At 40.6% G+C, this 16,400-nt stretch overlaps 1 pseudogene; it reads right to left on the bottom strand.

The window, feature by feature from the left end:
• Window positions 1–15,734: 15,734 nt before the first annotated feature.
• On the bottom strand, window positions 15,735–15,853 carry LOC126250369 (5S ribosomal RNA; annotated as a pseudogene).
• Window positions 15,854–16,400: the final 547 nt, after the last annotated feature.

The following is a 16,400-nucleotide window of genomic DNA, read 5'->3' as shown; positions in this document are numbered from 1 at the left end:
ATGAATTTTTGATAGTGATTTAAAATACGAGAACAATATTCAAGAGTTCGTCGTAGTAACATTTTGTAAATTGGCTCTGAGCACTATGGGACTTAACTTCTGAGGTCATCGGTCCCCTAGAATTTAGAACTACTTAAACCTAACTAACCTAAGGACATCACACTAATCCATGCCCGAGGCAGGATTCGTTCCTGCGACCGTAGCGGTCGCGCGGTTCCAGACTGTAGCGCCTAGAACCTCTCGGTCACCCCGGCCGACGACTTTTGTAAATTATTTCAATTATAAATGCATATCATTTACCCACATTCATCCCAACAAATCAAAGTCTTCCTTTTGCTTTCTCTAACATTATTTTTACGTGATGGTCCAATATCATTCGGTGCCCTGGTCTATCTTTCTTTTCCCTAGCGTTTATCCTGTCTCGTGCGGAGTCCGCTTTTTCCAGGATTTGGCAAATTTTATATTATTATTTAAATTTGTGGTTGAATGCCGTTCCTGGCGGCACAGTCGACACGGTAACCTAAGAGAGTAAAATCGTGCGCTCCGACTGAGTGTGCACCGCGTAAATTTCGTTCTGCATGTGATCGAATTTTGTACTTTTGTTCATCGTATTCTTCGTGGCGGAATTTGGGATCTGTCCAGCGTGCCTAAACGAGCTCGTACACCCGATTCGGATGTAGTTGATATCCTTGTCTTGTCGTCTTCCGCGCAACGCATTACAATATAGGAACAGGTCACTTCACATAGCTTATTAGTGTGACCGCTAAATATTTATACGATGTGACGTAGAAAGATTTTTAAGACGAATCACGTAGCCTCACACCGTCAATTTCGTTGTGTTCATTGTAGGCATTATCTTACATCTATACTCATTTGAATAGTTACAACTCATTACACCAAGTAGTGATTAAGTTCAAGTCTTTCTGCATTTCCCTTTGATGATCCAACGTTAATATTTTCAGTATAAAAATTTACAGTGCTGCTGTTCTTCTCCGATGAATGTTTTATGTTCAATACGCAACACACGTAGAGAGTCACATTTTGAAATCATGTAATTATCTCTTATGCCAGCGCAGGAACTTGAACTTTGGCTCAAAAGTGCCTACAACTTTTCTCTGTAAGAATGCACCCTAAGACGTGACCATCGGCCCGGCGACGCTTCAGACAGCAAGACGTCGACACAGGGCTCAGAAGATCATGGGAGGTGAAAAGCAGGTTAATGATGTCTCACTGGCACTGAATTTCACCAAGATTCTGCCCAACATCCCCGAGGACGTGTCACACGATGAGAAGTTCGTCGCACCCCCTCTTACCCACATTTCACTCCTTCTCTTTACACGATGAAGATCAGAACTGCGATGGACAGCGTGAAAGCAGGCAGTATTTAAATAGGTTCCCCAGGAGAACATATCAGACACACCGCTGCTCAGAATACACACGGAAAGCTCCCAGGGGGTGGCATATAGGGAATCAATGATGCCACTCCTTCCCTTGAGAAGCTGTTCCCGCACACTTCGCGGCCGAAATTGACAGTTTGCAGTGCAGCGAGCAACTGGATGACGTTCTGCACTATCAAAATAATTTTCTCCTTTGTGGAGATGGAACTGTAAGTGACTGTTTCGCACTATCCCCCTGGAAATTTCGCCAAATGGTGCTTTTACTCACATTTTATTTTCTAAGTCTCTCATTCTCTTTGTACCCAAAAACTTTATATTCCTGTTTCTATGGATCCAATATCTTATATATTCTTGCATATGCCTACCAGTCATCGTAACTGTAATCATAAAATGGTCCTTTTCTATCCACTTACCACTAACATTTTTATTTAGAGCCATGTCACTATCTCTTGCCTACGTAAGCTTTCATATCATCATTCAGTCAACACTGTTCATCATCATCATCATCAACAATAAGACTATAAACTTCATTACACCTAATTGTACCTATTTTTTCATTTATTCATTCATCAAAAGTCATCTTACAGTGATGCAGGATTTGTCATCACAAATAAAAATAAACAGCTCAAAAAGATAAATACACGCTGTATATGCACTGAAGACCTAAAGAAAGTAGTACACCTGCGTAATAACATGTGGGGCACTGCGAGCACGCAGAAACACCACACACGACGTGTCATGGACTCGACTAATGTCCGAAGTAGTAGTACTGTAGGGAATTGACAATATGAGTCTTGCAGGGCTGCCCCTAAATCCGTAAGACTACGAAGGGGTGGAGACCTCTTCTCAACAGCAAGTTGCAAGGCACCTCAGGTACGCCTAGTAATGTTCATGTCTGGGAAATTTGGTGGCTAGCGGAAGTGTTTAAACTCAGAAGAGTGTTCCTGGGGCAACTCTGTAGCAATTCTGGATTTGTTGAGTGTCGCATTGTCCTGCTGGAATTGCAAAAGTTCGTCGGAATGCACAATGGACATGAATGGATGCAGTAGATCAGACATGATGCTTACGTACGTTTCACCTGTCAGAGTCGTATCTAGACGTAGCAGGGGTCCAATATCACTCCAACTGCACACGCCAAACACCATTACAAAGCCTCCATCAGCTTGAACAGTTCCCTGCTGACATGCAGGGTCCATGGATTCATGAGGTTGTCTCCATACCCGTTACACGTCCATCCCCTCGATACAATTTGAAACGAGACTCGTCCGACCAGGCAACATGTTTCCAGTCGTCAACAGTCCAATGTCGGTGTTGACAGGCCCAGTCGAGGCTTTAAGATTTGTGTCAAGGGTACACGAGTGGGCCTTCGGCTCCGAAAGCCCGTGTCAGTGATGTTTCGTTGAATGGTTTGCACGCTGACACTTGTTGCTGGCCCAGCTTTGAAATCTGCAGCAATTTACGGAAGGATTTCATTTCTGTCACGTTGAACGATTCTCTTCAGTCGTCGTTGGTCACGTGCCTGCAGGATCTTTTTCCGACTGAATCGTTGTCGGAGATTTCATGTTTTACTGGATTGCTGATATCCAAGGTAGACATGATGTGTCCCATCGCTCGTAAGCTGACAATAACATCACGTTCAAACTCACTTAAACCTTGATACCTCTCATTGGGGCAGCAGTAACCGATCTAACAACTGCGCCAGAAACTTGTTGTCTTATATTGGCATTGCAGACCGCAGCGCTGTATTCTGCCTGTTTACATATCTCTGTATTTGAATACGCATGCCTATACCTGTTTCTTTGGTTCTTCAGTATATAAATATACTTTAAGAGTATAGGTCAGGTGGTCGGACATGGCCTTAATGAAGGAACCACCCCGGAATTTGCCTGAAGTAAATCAATAAAATATGGAGAATCTGAATCAGGGTGACTGGATGTAGAAAGATCCATTCTCCCGAGTATGAATCCAGCGTCTCAGCAACTGCACTGCCTGTAGGAAATAATGAGCACTGTGGTAATGTTTGCGGTATCGGGTGACATGTTTGAGTCTACCAGATGCAACTGATGCTAAAACTCTCAAAGTGCAAGCTTCTTCCACAGGGCAGTGTAAGAGCATGAAGGAGGGAAATTTAGAAATTAATCGTAAGTTAGAGGCTCATAAGGAGAATCATGATCAGTCGCAATCAGAGTCACGGGAGAGTAAGTCTGGACTGAGAGCGCCTTCTGTTACATATGATCCGGCAGTGGTCGCAGTGATTAATACCTTCTCGGGCAAGGAAACGGAGGACGTGACAATTTTAGTTAAGGATATTAGCGACGCTGCGAAGCACATAGATGAAGTAACCCTGTATGTTGCTAACATGCGTTTGGCGGGGGACGCTTCTACATAACATTTCCCCGTTAAGAACCTATTTGCGACTACCGCAGATGCAGTTAAGAGTTCATTCAGGGCGAGGCGCAGTCGTGAAGTCCGATAGAAGACACTGCAGTGGTGGCGACTGGTTACGGTAACAGGTAGCTAGTCTGCTGTGGAAGGCACCCAGGGGTGAACTGCCTTAGCTCTGTTCCGTAGTGGTTTATATTGTCATTCCGTAGTTTGCTAATGAGCTGACGCGTCACCAACTGTTACGATACTCCCTGCCAGTAGCGATGCTGCGTAGTTCATTTTTTTGGCATCCACACGTGACATACACGAATTGTTATTGTCTACATACCTGCAAATAGATAAACAGATCATCACTTTACAATGTAGCATATATCTCATCGAGTGTGGCGGGAACTTCCACAGCTTTCAATTTTCTGCCGGTGCCAAATTCCTTTCCGCTTTCAATACAACGTTTCTCTAACAAGGTTTCCCAGGTTATTTCAATTTCCCAAACAATGTTCTTTTCAACATTTTTATATCATTCGTAATTTTATTATTATTATTGTTATTAATGTTACTGCATGCTTCTACTTTATTTTCCTCTGGCTTCACCAATATTTGTGTTCTGCTATTTGCAGTCTATACCATTGCTCTTCACTCACCTGTCTGCAAATTCCAAAGAATTCTCCATCAATTTCATGCTGCTATTGATAAGTTTACAATGTAGGCCCAGTGAGGGCAGTGTGCCGACCCCACACTCCTCCAGTGATGCTGCTGGTGGAAGAAGATACGGCGGTCACTCGGTACCGTTGGGACCACTAGGGCATGTGGACGGAGTTATGTGTGTATGTTACTTAAGCCCAACGGTAGACGCCATTAAATGATATCTCTGCTCAGAATCCCAGACTGTACCCAACTTACCCGACAGCTCAGGCAAAACTCCCTCTTGCTACCTCTTTCCTTTCGTACACAGCCTCATTTAAAGATTAATTCTTCGTTTTCTGTGCTTATCCGTGATATTTTGGGAAGAACATAATTCATGATGTTGAAAAGTCTCGAAATGATTTCTAAATCTGATTCTCCCAGGCCTGAACAGATTCCTGTAAGCTACACTTGGTGAAATGACCATAATGACATTTTAAGCTCAGTTTCCGTGCTTGCAGGAAGCACCTTCTTACAAGAAAACATTTTATATAATTACAAAGGCGTTCACCAAACTTTTGGCATATTCAGCGAGTTTTTTCGACTTTTGTTTCTGTAATGTATACAAAGAAATTTTAAATAGGTTAGGAATATGTTGACACTAAATTTTTCTGTTAGTTAGATTATATAAGTACTTTAACTATATTACATTACGTGTGCCCTGCCAACAGAAATCAGCCACAAGTGTCTATTACAGGGAATGTCATCTGCAACGCAGGGATATTTGGGCAGCGTCTGAACTAAGTTCTTGTTTTGATTATAACCTCTAAATTATGAGTTCCATTGAAATAGTTTCACACGTCCCTTTTTGACATTTACCACTGCTGCAGTTGGCCTGTTCTGAGATGCACTTTGTTATTATTTGTCTGCTAAATGTGTTTTTAAGTTAAAAGTGACCTTTGGGAATCGTTAAAATTTCGTGAGCGATAAAATTCTTGGTGTGGTTTGCTATTTCTTGAGTGTGATGCATATTTACAACAGCATTTAGTCATAAATTCTCGTACTCGTTGGCGAATTCTGGATGTTAGTATGTAGCTGTGGCTTCCACGCACTGCTCACTGCACAATTGTGTTACACATATGTTGTTGACATACTGAGAGCTGCTGTGGGTCTTAACCAGATAATATACTTACCCAGAGACATCAATACTGCCACCTAAAATATATCCTTCTCACTTGAAACCGAAAAAGACATAAAAATACACTTCCTAGACATAACAACGGAAAACTTAAACGTCAAACACCAGTTCTCAAGAAACAGAAAACCCACAACAACCAACAAAATAACACACAACAGCCTTAACCTCCCACAGCACACAATCAAACCAGCCTCAGATTTCTCCTACACAGTTTCAACATAAGTCCAGCACAGAAATAGCCACACACAAGGAAGAAACGTATGCAGACAGAACGCCACAGAAAATTATTAAAAACACAATAGATAAATTGAACCACAAAACAAAAACACAACAGACACAAAACAAACAAATTAGTATCACAGCACAGCACACCAGTAATGATCATACAGCAGTGAACATACAACGTACAGAAGATAAACAAAAGACAAACAACAAGAAAATATGACATGCACTGCCATTTGACAACAAAATAATGCACACAGTAAGAGACATTATGAGAAAACGAAGTATATATGCGGCATACTGAATAAACGATGTTGTTGCTGTTGTCGTCAGCCCGAAACCGGTTTGATGCTGCTCTCCGTATTACTCTATTCTTTATAGGCCTCTTCATCTCCGAAAAGTACTGTATTGTACATACTTTATAGCCTGCTTACTGTATTCATCTTCTGTTCTCCCTCTACAATTTTTACCCCCCACACTTCCCTCCAGTACTTAATTGGTGATCCCTTGATGTCTCAAAATGCTTCCTATCACCCGCTCTATTCTCCTAGTCAAGTTGTGCCACAAATTTCTTTTCCCCCCGTTCTGTTTGGTACTTTCTCGTTAATTACATGATCCACCAATATAACCTTCAACATTCATCCGTAGCACCAAATTTCAAAAGCTTCTATTCTGTTTTCCTCTGAACTATTTGCCGTCCACATTTCACTTCCCTACAAGGCTACTCTCCAGAAAACCACCTTCAGAAGAGACGTTCTATCAACTAAACCCGTATACGATGTTAACAAAGTTCTCTTGTTCAGAAATGATTTTCTTGCCATAGCCAATCTTATTTTATATCCCCTCCACCTTAGCCCTAATGAGTTATTTCAGTGCCGAAATGGCCAAACTCATTTACTACTTTCAGTGTGTCGGTATGTCATCTGATTTCTTCAGCGTTCACTGATTTAATTCGACTGCATTCCATTGCTCCCGTTTCGCTTATGTTGACGCTTATTTTCCACTATCCAAGACCTTTGCGTCGGCAAACCTTGAAGTTTTTATTTCTTCTTTCTGTTCCTTAACTCTTACGCCAAATTTTTCTCTGACTTCCATTACTGCTTGCTGAATGTATAGAGTGAATAACATCGGTGGCAGGGTACAAACCTGTCACACTCCCTACTCAACAATTTTTTCCCTTTCATGCCATTCGACTGCTAGAACAGCCATCTAGTTCCCTTGCCAAGTAGCAAATAGTATTTCGCATCTTATATTTTACCCCTCCTACCTTCAGAATTTGAAAGAGCGTATTCCAGTCAACATTATCAAAAGGCATCTGTAAGTATTCAAATGCTATAAATGTAAGCTTGCTTCTCCTTAACCTATCTTCCGAGATAAGTCGTAGGGTCAGTACTGCCTCGCGCCTTTCAGCGTTTCTCCAGATCACAAAGTTGCTATTTTCTGTGCTCAAATTTTATTCGTTTCTCCATTTTTCTGTAAATAATTCGCGTCAGTATTTTGCAGTCATGACATATCAAAATGATAGCTTGGAAATATTGACACCTGTAAGCACCTGAGTTCTTTAAGTCTGAACGTATTTCACCTGTGCCATGCGTCCTGTAAACCAGATGGAATATTTCTGTCGTGGCAGACTCTCCCAAGAATATCAGTAATTCAGGAGACCTTGTTTCGACTTCCGTCTATCAGTGCCTTGTCAAATTCTTCTTGCAGTGCAGAAAAGCGACTTCACACTTCACACTCCACACTCCACACTCCACACTCCACACTCCACATTCACACATCACCTCGCTGAAAACATCCATCACCCTAGTGACATAGAAACAGACCTCCAGATCGGCAAACACAGTAATCATCTTTACTAGTTATTAAGAACACAAGAAGATTACTTTATTTAAATACCTATCATACATAGTAAAAAACTATAATCAAACAGTACTCTACAACGGAACATTGCTCAGTTCTGTAAGCGAAATATCACATAACATAAATCACAGTCGCATACACACGTACAAGCGAACGCGCGTACGCGCTCTCGCACACACACACACACACACACACACACACACACACACACACACACACACGAGCGAGCGCGCTTGGACACAAAACGAAATCTGAACAAATTGAAACTTTGTGGCCGAAAATCGGAAACAAAAAAGTAAATAAACGACTGTCAACAGCATATCTGATACGTAAACGCAAAGTGAATAGCGTGTGTTAGCCACAGCAGCACAGTAACAACCTCAATTCACCAATGAGCACGGTAAACGTAAGTAAACACTGTTACAGATCCACAACAAAGTCTATAAATAGAAACCACACCAAGAAGTCTTCCAAACCAAAACCTCATGAGATTTTACCGATACCAACAGGTCACTTTTAACATACAAGCAATAACACCACCACATATGGCAGACATATAATAACGAAGAACAACTGAGAACAGGTCAGCTACAGCAATTGTAAGCATTAAAAAGGGTCATATGCAACCATTTTATCCGAGTACATAGCTTTTAGGTTATATTTTAAACTGAAATTCAACTTTGTTGCTGATGACATGTTTTGTTTTTATATGTAGGTATCTGATTTCTGTTGCCAGCCACTGGGAACTCGTGACGAAATATGTAAATACTTACGTAATCTAAACAACAGAAAATCTGACGTCGACATATTCCCAAACTGCATAGAAACTATACATAGATTTCGGAAACAGTAAACCCATTGAAGGTGACAAAACATGTGTTTTCCTATAATAAAAAATAAAAAATTCTGTTCTTGCAGGAAGACACTCTCTGTAACACAGATTTACACGTGATGAATTTTATCTTTACCGCCTCATTCAACACTATAATAAAATCATCCAAAAAATCAATTACATGATGTATATTTTCACTAGGAAAAGGGCTTGTAGATGGCCTTCCCACATGAGATAAATGGAAAAAGTACAACCTGACCTATGGTAACGTTATTTACCACAATCCGTGGTTTGGTAATATAATTCCTTCTGCTCTCCCTCTGTGTCCATATTTGTTTCTCCAAGTGACTAGTTTTCGTTCACATTTACGAGAGCTGTGCCAACGTTATCCTTCTACATCGTGAGACAGAAATTCTCTCTCTCTTTCACTACGGTTCTGCACTCTTTCTCTGATGTGTCTCAATTCCTCTTTCCAAATTTCTTTTATGTGGATTCTACCTCTTCTCTTAATCGCTTTAATACGTCCGAAATTTTAGTATTAATTCCCAGAAAATCTTTCATGTACTTCAAACTTTTCGTATAAGTCTCTTATTATTTCTTTTATGTTACTAAATTTTGTACTCAACGCATTGAGTATATAGTTCAGGCTACCCAGTTTGTTTTTCATGTCCCAAATTTGCTTTTGTTCCCAAGATACGTTCCTTACATTACTTTTTACTTTATCATTTTTATTAGTTACGTTCCCCTTTTATTCCCTCAGTTACATGTCTCAGTGCTTTCGAAGAACTCGTTATCACTGGCCATCAATTTTCAGACTTATGGCTATGTGGACCACTGACTGCACAGTCCGACCCACATTCATTGTACACCTGTCTCGGTGGTGTGCACACGTGGTTGTTCATTGCCATACTGTTGCAAACGCTGTGTAATGTTTCACAATGGACTCGACTTACAATAAATATTCTTGGGAATGCTTATTGACTAAAAAAATCTGGAATATGGCTTACCAGTGGCCGTAGTAGTATAACAAGTGATTCAATGAAATATTTCAAAGTATAAATAACGGCATTCGAACCAGTCTCTAATTCTAGAACAACAATTTCTCATAGGGAGCACGCAAAACAATAAAAGGATAAATAAAAAAGTATTCCAAATCTTTCTGCATTACCTCTCGCTTATACAGATTTAAAGTCAATGAACTGTAAGTATCTCCAAACTCTATTAGGTCTTTCTTTTCGTACGAAAATTTTTCAAGTATGGAACTGACACTTACAGAAAATGTTTGAAATCCTCACAAACCACAAACAGAATGTCTAGTAAGTACAGCTAATAAGAATGACTTTGCTGCTGAACAAATACTACAGCTTCCTACTTATTACATATGTGACAGCTGCCTTGTCTCCCCTCACTCACACATGTTGTATAGGTGCTGCTGCTCTGTTACATTTAGATACGTTACACTCTCGGTATATATTTCAAATTTTCCTTTGCGCAGTTTAAACGATACGAAGACGTATTAAACCGAAATGCGTCAAATGTAGGCATTATATCACAGACTGAAATGGTACCAATGACATTATTCGTGTCATTTCATGAGTTTCTCAATTTCGAGATTTCACATGATACGATTCTTGAACAATAAAGCAAACGATGCAGCTGCGAATGTTTGTGTGTCTATTCAGAGTAGCTTGGGAATTGTTGAATATCTTATTTACGGTTGTTTTTCGCATTTACAAATTAAATTTGGTTTGATAACTTGAATACACAGTAATAATATTCCATAATAGCATTTGTTTAATGGTTCGTTACGGATTAGAAAGCCGGTTCATAACGAACTTTTAATTAAATATTATTGTGGAACATCAATTCTGTGTATTCAAGTTATCAATATGCTCATATTCCTCTAAAAACCAATTAAATATGCCATAAATACTAAATCTGGTTTAGTAGATTCAACTTTGGAAAAACACGAAAAGATTACTAATCTTAACTATCAAGAAGAGAACAATTTTTCACCTATACACCATCATCTTATCTATACAACACGTTCCCGCAAGTTCAGCTTTGTAACCCACAGTTTGATTTAAGAGAACAGATAAAATAATCAACATTCCATAAAAATGATATAAAGTTTTTTCCCTCAATCCTCCAAAATGGAGATATTTTACACTTTCTCTTAGTTTTAATAAGTATCTAGTGGCAACTGCCTATTTACAATTAGTAGCAATTTGATTAATGCTGGTTATTTCTTTATTTGCAGGTACGGTGAAGTAACGGATGCGACAATCGTACTTATCTTGGGGATAACGTGAAGTGGATGCTGAAACTGATGGCAAAGATCCGCTGCACGCAATAAATGATTTTTGGTCGTCGAGCAAATAAAAATATTTGATGCATTATCAGTTTCCTAGGTGAGATAACCATGTGTAGTATTGAGATGGTGTGTTTTTGTGTTTTAGGCTTGATATTATAAATTTTGTGTGTTCTTGGCATTCTGACACATCATTGTTGGAAATGCTTTCTCTGGGTCGTGTGGTCATTTTATGACTAGGTGCTTGAGGTTTTCTCAGAGATAATTTAAGTTCCAGTTCGTTACTACAAAGTGATAGATATTTGATGAGTTACGAAGCTACGCAGAACCCCATCTCAATTACACACTCCTTAGAGTGCATTTGCAAGCATAATATTGTTTCTCAGCCAACGAATTTAGCTGTAAACTGCTTACAGACCCACCAATAAAGGACAAAATGAACGTCGTGTATTATTGTCCAGGCGCAAACGAAAATATGTAGACAAAATAGTATTACATTTAGGGAAACCCGTTAGTCACATACTATGACTGCAGGCTCTCTTGGGGTATTCAAATGATGAAACCTTTTCGGGTGGCTAGACGAGTGATGGCGTCGTCTAGTCGCACGTTTCAGTGGGTTTCGTACCCATCATCTTCATCATCTTCAAGCGAAGTGTCACGGTGCTGTGTTCTGCATATCTATATAGCCGTTGGACTGCTAATCTCTTCTGTGTTTGGACTAATCACGCGCTTACGGAAGAGGGTGCTGCGCCGACTGTGTGTGATAAGTGGCCGCTGGTGGGTGAAAGCGGCGTGGCCCTGGTACGGCCGTCGAGTCCTGGTGTTTGCGATTTTGTCCGTGGGCGTCGCCACCTTCAGAATAGAGCGTTCCTGTCGTGTTTTCGAAATTGCGGTATCCCAGGCTGTTACGAGTTGAAATCGTGTATCCCAGTTTATTAGGGTGTTGCGCAGGCGTACTTCTACAGCCTCTTTGACAATTGAGTCCCAGAATCCGTTGGTGGTACATAACTTCTTTGTTTGTTCATAACCGAAGGTTTGTTCCTCGTTGATACTACGCTGTACCACAGCGAACTGCAAGAATAGAGATGTTTTTAACTTGTATCTCATGTGTAATTTCTTGCTTTTATGTTTTATTTTCGATCAGATTGTGACAATAGTACGCGGAATAACCATTGTGAAACAGTTGTTTAGCAATAAGTAAGTTAACCATGTTTAATCTTCCATATCCATAGTGTAGATTAACACTGTTTCTTCTAACAGCGGGTTCAATCCCGTCTCCGGCCATCCTGATTTAGGTTTTCCGTGATTTCCCTAAATCGTTTCAGGCAAATGCCGGGATGGTTCCTTTGAAAGGGCACGGCCGATTTCCTTCCCAATCCTTCCCTAACCCGAGCTTGCGCTCCGTCTCTAATGACCTCGTTGTCGATGGGACGTTAAACACTAACCACCACCACCACCTTCTAACAGCGGTTTTAATCCAAACTTTGATTATTTAGCGTTTAGTGTTTTTCTACAACGATAAAAACTGAAACACAAATAAGTAAAAATTCCAGGACGACAAACGACAAATTTAAGAGATCGATACTGTCTTGTAAAATAAATAAGAGAAAATTCTTCATTAAATGTACAGCATTTGTGATCTCATGCTGCCCGTAACTGCTTTATTAACACGCTATTAGCGCTGACTCTGTTACGTTGAGTTCACACAGTAAAACTAAACTCGTATTGTGACGTAAAAGCTCATTTATTCAGTGTTCACATTTTCTAATCTCATAACTGCTTCGCAAGTTGCCTGATCGTCTCCCAAGAATCGGGAGAAGGAATAATATCTTTTACTGTTTGTGCTACTTCACTACAAACACAGACTGCAGAGTCTTTCTAATCGCAACTATGAAGGACAGCGACATACCATCCTGTTCCATATTAGACTTCAGCTAGGTTGGACCTCGATGATACCAGAAGTTGAATAGCTGAGTTATAGGCTTGTACGAAATGTTGCTGTGATAATTTTGATAACTCTGATTTAGAAGCTGACACGTAGTTGAATTCCCCACCTGAAAGCTCATGTTGATTCTGTAGGCTAGTCTACGAGATCAATTATGGAGAAGATTCATTAATCAGCTTTCTTGTCAGCAATCTCGAGACGAGTATTGTCTTCTCATATGGAATGATCTATTTACGCCGAGACATCGGAAACAATGATAAAGGATAGTCAGAAGAAAATCGGGTCAATTAATACCACTTGTCTATGCCAAAGTTTACAATAGGAGGATGTGCGAACTCTCAAGCTGTAAGGGTGAATTACATTCAACTAATAAATGAATCGAGGACAATGCTGTTCAAATGGTTCAAATGGCTCTGAGCACTATGGGACTCAACTTCTGAGGTCATTAGTCCCCTAGAACTTAGAACTAGTTAAACCTAACTAACCTAAGGACATCACACACATCCATGCCCGAGGCAGGATTCGAACCTGCGACCGTAGCGGTCTCGCGGTTCCAGACTGCAGCGCCTAGAACCGCACAGCCACTTCGGCCGGCGACAATGCTGTTCTTCTTAAAGTGTTTACAATGGTTCCCAAAAACGTTCCGTGCAAACGTTGTAGGAAATGCGACGGTTATTATCTGAAGATGGAGCTGTTGGTAGTTAAGTGACGTATCAAACGTGTTGGTGAGGTTCTTTGGGATATTATTGTTACATTGCATTATATGGTATTTGAGTATTTTAAGTCGATGGGAGTTCGCATAGATCTTGCTGATATGACATTCCGAAGTTTTTGTTCCCAGATTTCATTTTAGCTTCAATTTTATGCTATAATTGCTGATTACTCGCATGATCCCTGTTGTTATTACTTTCGATTCTGAGAAATGGGTCCGTTGATAAATTATACGGATTTCAGCAGGACACAATTACTGACAAGTTAAACAATGTAGAAGAGAAGACCTTTAAGTGTTCTCCACAAGGTCTGAGCAAGCTTGGAAGTGATGATTTCTTAGGACAGAGGCTATTTAAGAGAATCTGTCTCAGGCAGTGTAACTGAGAGTTTCTCCACGCATACTATGTCATATGCTGCAAATCGATGTTCTATTGTAATTCAGCGTGGAGAAGTGACATTTGTATTTATAGTGTCGTAACTAAAATTTTAACTAATAGTAAACGATTGTACACCACATATAGTTCGTCTAAAATTGTGTGTGAATTCACGGGAAGCAGGAAATTCGTGCAGTAGAGATCATGATGTGGGGCCAGCCAGTTTATGCTGTTAAATGTTTCAAAAGGGCTGAGAATTCTTTCATTATCTTCTTATTGCTTTGCTTACATCAGTCGATGAAGAAACCGCGATATGGTGAATAAAGTAGAGTTTTAATGTGACATGACTTACGTTTATCCTGAACACATCGAACATTCTGTAGTCGCAGTTTTTCTGACATCGAGCGTCATTGATCCACGGTATCACGCACATTGTGGGAATATCACATTTAAGACATCATTATCCTTGGAAAGGAATACCGCTAGAAGGAGGGGAGTACCAGTTCTAGCGACGATAAACATCCGGCAGTGCATCAAATTCCACTGATAAGTTAAGGCCTTCCAGTGGTAGGATAATTGATACGATGTGACACCTGAGGCAACTGTGCTAGTTATCTTCATGCAGCTAAGAAACTGGGATCACTGTGCTGTAATGTAGGTATGAAACCAGGGTTCAGGGTTGCTATACTTTCAACTACCTACCTATGGCTGCTTCTCAAGTTCACCCAACTACCCACTAACAGATGTGATCAACAAACTCGAATGGTGGGCACTACAAGAGAGACTTTGTGCATCACAGAGTAGTTTACTCCTGAAATGCGGAGAGTGTATATGCCGACAATAGTAGGACAACATATTATATCCTCCCACATACGTCTCGGAAAATGTTCACAACGCGAAAACCCCTTATATTAGAGCTATTACAGAGGTTTAGTGATAATCGTTCTTCCCATGCGCCATTCCCGAATAGAAAAGGAAAGGGGGCACCACTTAGTGGTTCCAGAAGTATACTCCGGCGCCCACAATCACGCGGCCTGTGGAGTATAGTCCTAAGTTACCTATCTTCATCTTATTTCTTGTTTTCTATTTCACTTCCAACTCTTTGCGTGCACAGGAGCTTAATTTCTGTGCCACCGTCCTCACTGAAGTTCGATTGTAGCTGTCACACGCCAGTTACCTTTTCAGTTATACCTGAATTTCCTTATTACGAAGGTGTGATACACATTCTCCACAGATTTATTATTATTTTTTCATATGGTGCCTCTCCTAATCACGACATGAGTCGTTTGATTTGAGGTTGCACGCAATAAAGCTAGACGCTGAGTAAACTGTTGACGTAGGTGATAGATTGCTCCATATGCATATGCACGAGGCTGCCCATCATATTATATCAACGCTTTGTTTCTTACAATATGTACACGTAACTCTATCATCGACATTAAAAAATCTGTTACGTTCTGTTTCCACATTGTTAATTAACAGACTTCTCTGTATTGTGCCAGAGGGGATACATTACTTCTAATAGCAAGTTATGTACTATCATAGTTTTTGGCACCGTCACGCTTACGTGATGGAACTCTGTAACAACCTCTCGGAGCTTTCGTCGTACGTTAACGTAATAAACACCGAAAAGCTTATAGCATCACACTTCAAAAAAATTAAAAAAAATCGCCTTCCCAACAGCCCGTAAAAGCCCAAAGGTACCGACCGACCACCGTGTCATCCTCAGCCTGAGGCTTCACCGGATGCGGATATGGAGGGGCACGTGGTCAGCATACCGCTCTCCTGGTCGTTGCCAGTTTTCAGTACCGGTGTCGTTACTACTCAGTCAAGTAACTTCTCAACTGGCCTCACAATGGCTGAGTGCATCCTACTGGCCAAAAGCACTCGGCAGACTCGGACGGTGACCCATCCAAGTGCTAGCCAAGCCCAACAGCACTTAACTTCGGTGCTCTGACGGGAACCGGTGCTAGCACTGCGGCAAGGTCGTTGACGTAATATCATAGTAGGTACCAAGAATTTCGTTTTCTCCGAAGTCATCGTATCTGCCCTTCAGTGTAAGCTTACACTCTGTCGAGTGACTTGTGGGTGAAATATTTTGTTCTGATTCTTTAATTAAGTATCTGAAATTGCCCAGTATATCTGACATAAATTTATCGTCACCCATCACAATAGTGATAAATGAATTTGTCTGACTACGAAATTAGACAAAGATCTCAATGAAACCTGTTTATTACAGGTGTATGTAACTAACCTCGCAATAAACAGGTCGTTTAACATTCATTGAAAGTTACAAGCTAATGCAATGGAAAACCTGGACAAGGGCCTGGAAGCGAATCATGACAAAACAATTACATTCACGGAAATAGTATAGTAGTTGCTGAAGAAAGTGCCAAGAGATAGAAAAAGGTACTGAGGGATATGCGTTGGCAACTATTCCCGTTACCTAATGTTCGCTTCGCTGTTGCGGCTGGATCTAACGATACCCATAATCTGCGGTAGATGTGGCTGCAAAATCAGTCATTAACGCAGCACCGACAA

The sequence above is a fragment of the Schistocerca nitens genome, chromosome 3 (assembly GCF_023898315.1).
Source record: "Schistocerca nitens isolate TAMUIC-IGC-003100 chromosome 3, iqSchNite1.1, whole genome shotgun sequence".
NCBI classification, from domain to species: Eukaryota; Metazoa; Arthropoda; class Insecta; order Orthoptera; family Acrididae; genus Schistocerca; species Schistocerca nitens.
This window is presented reverse-complemented; position numbering and strand designations above follow the sequence as displayed.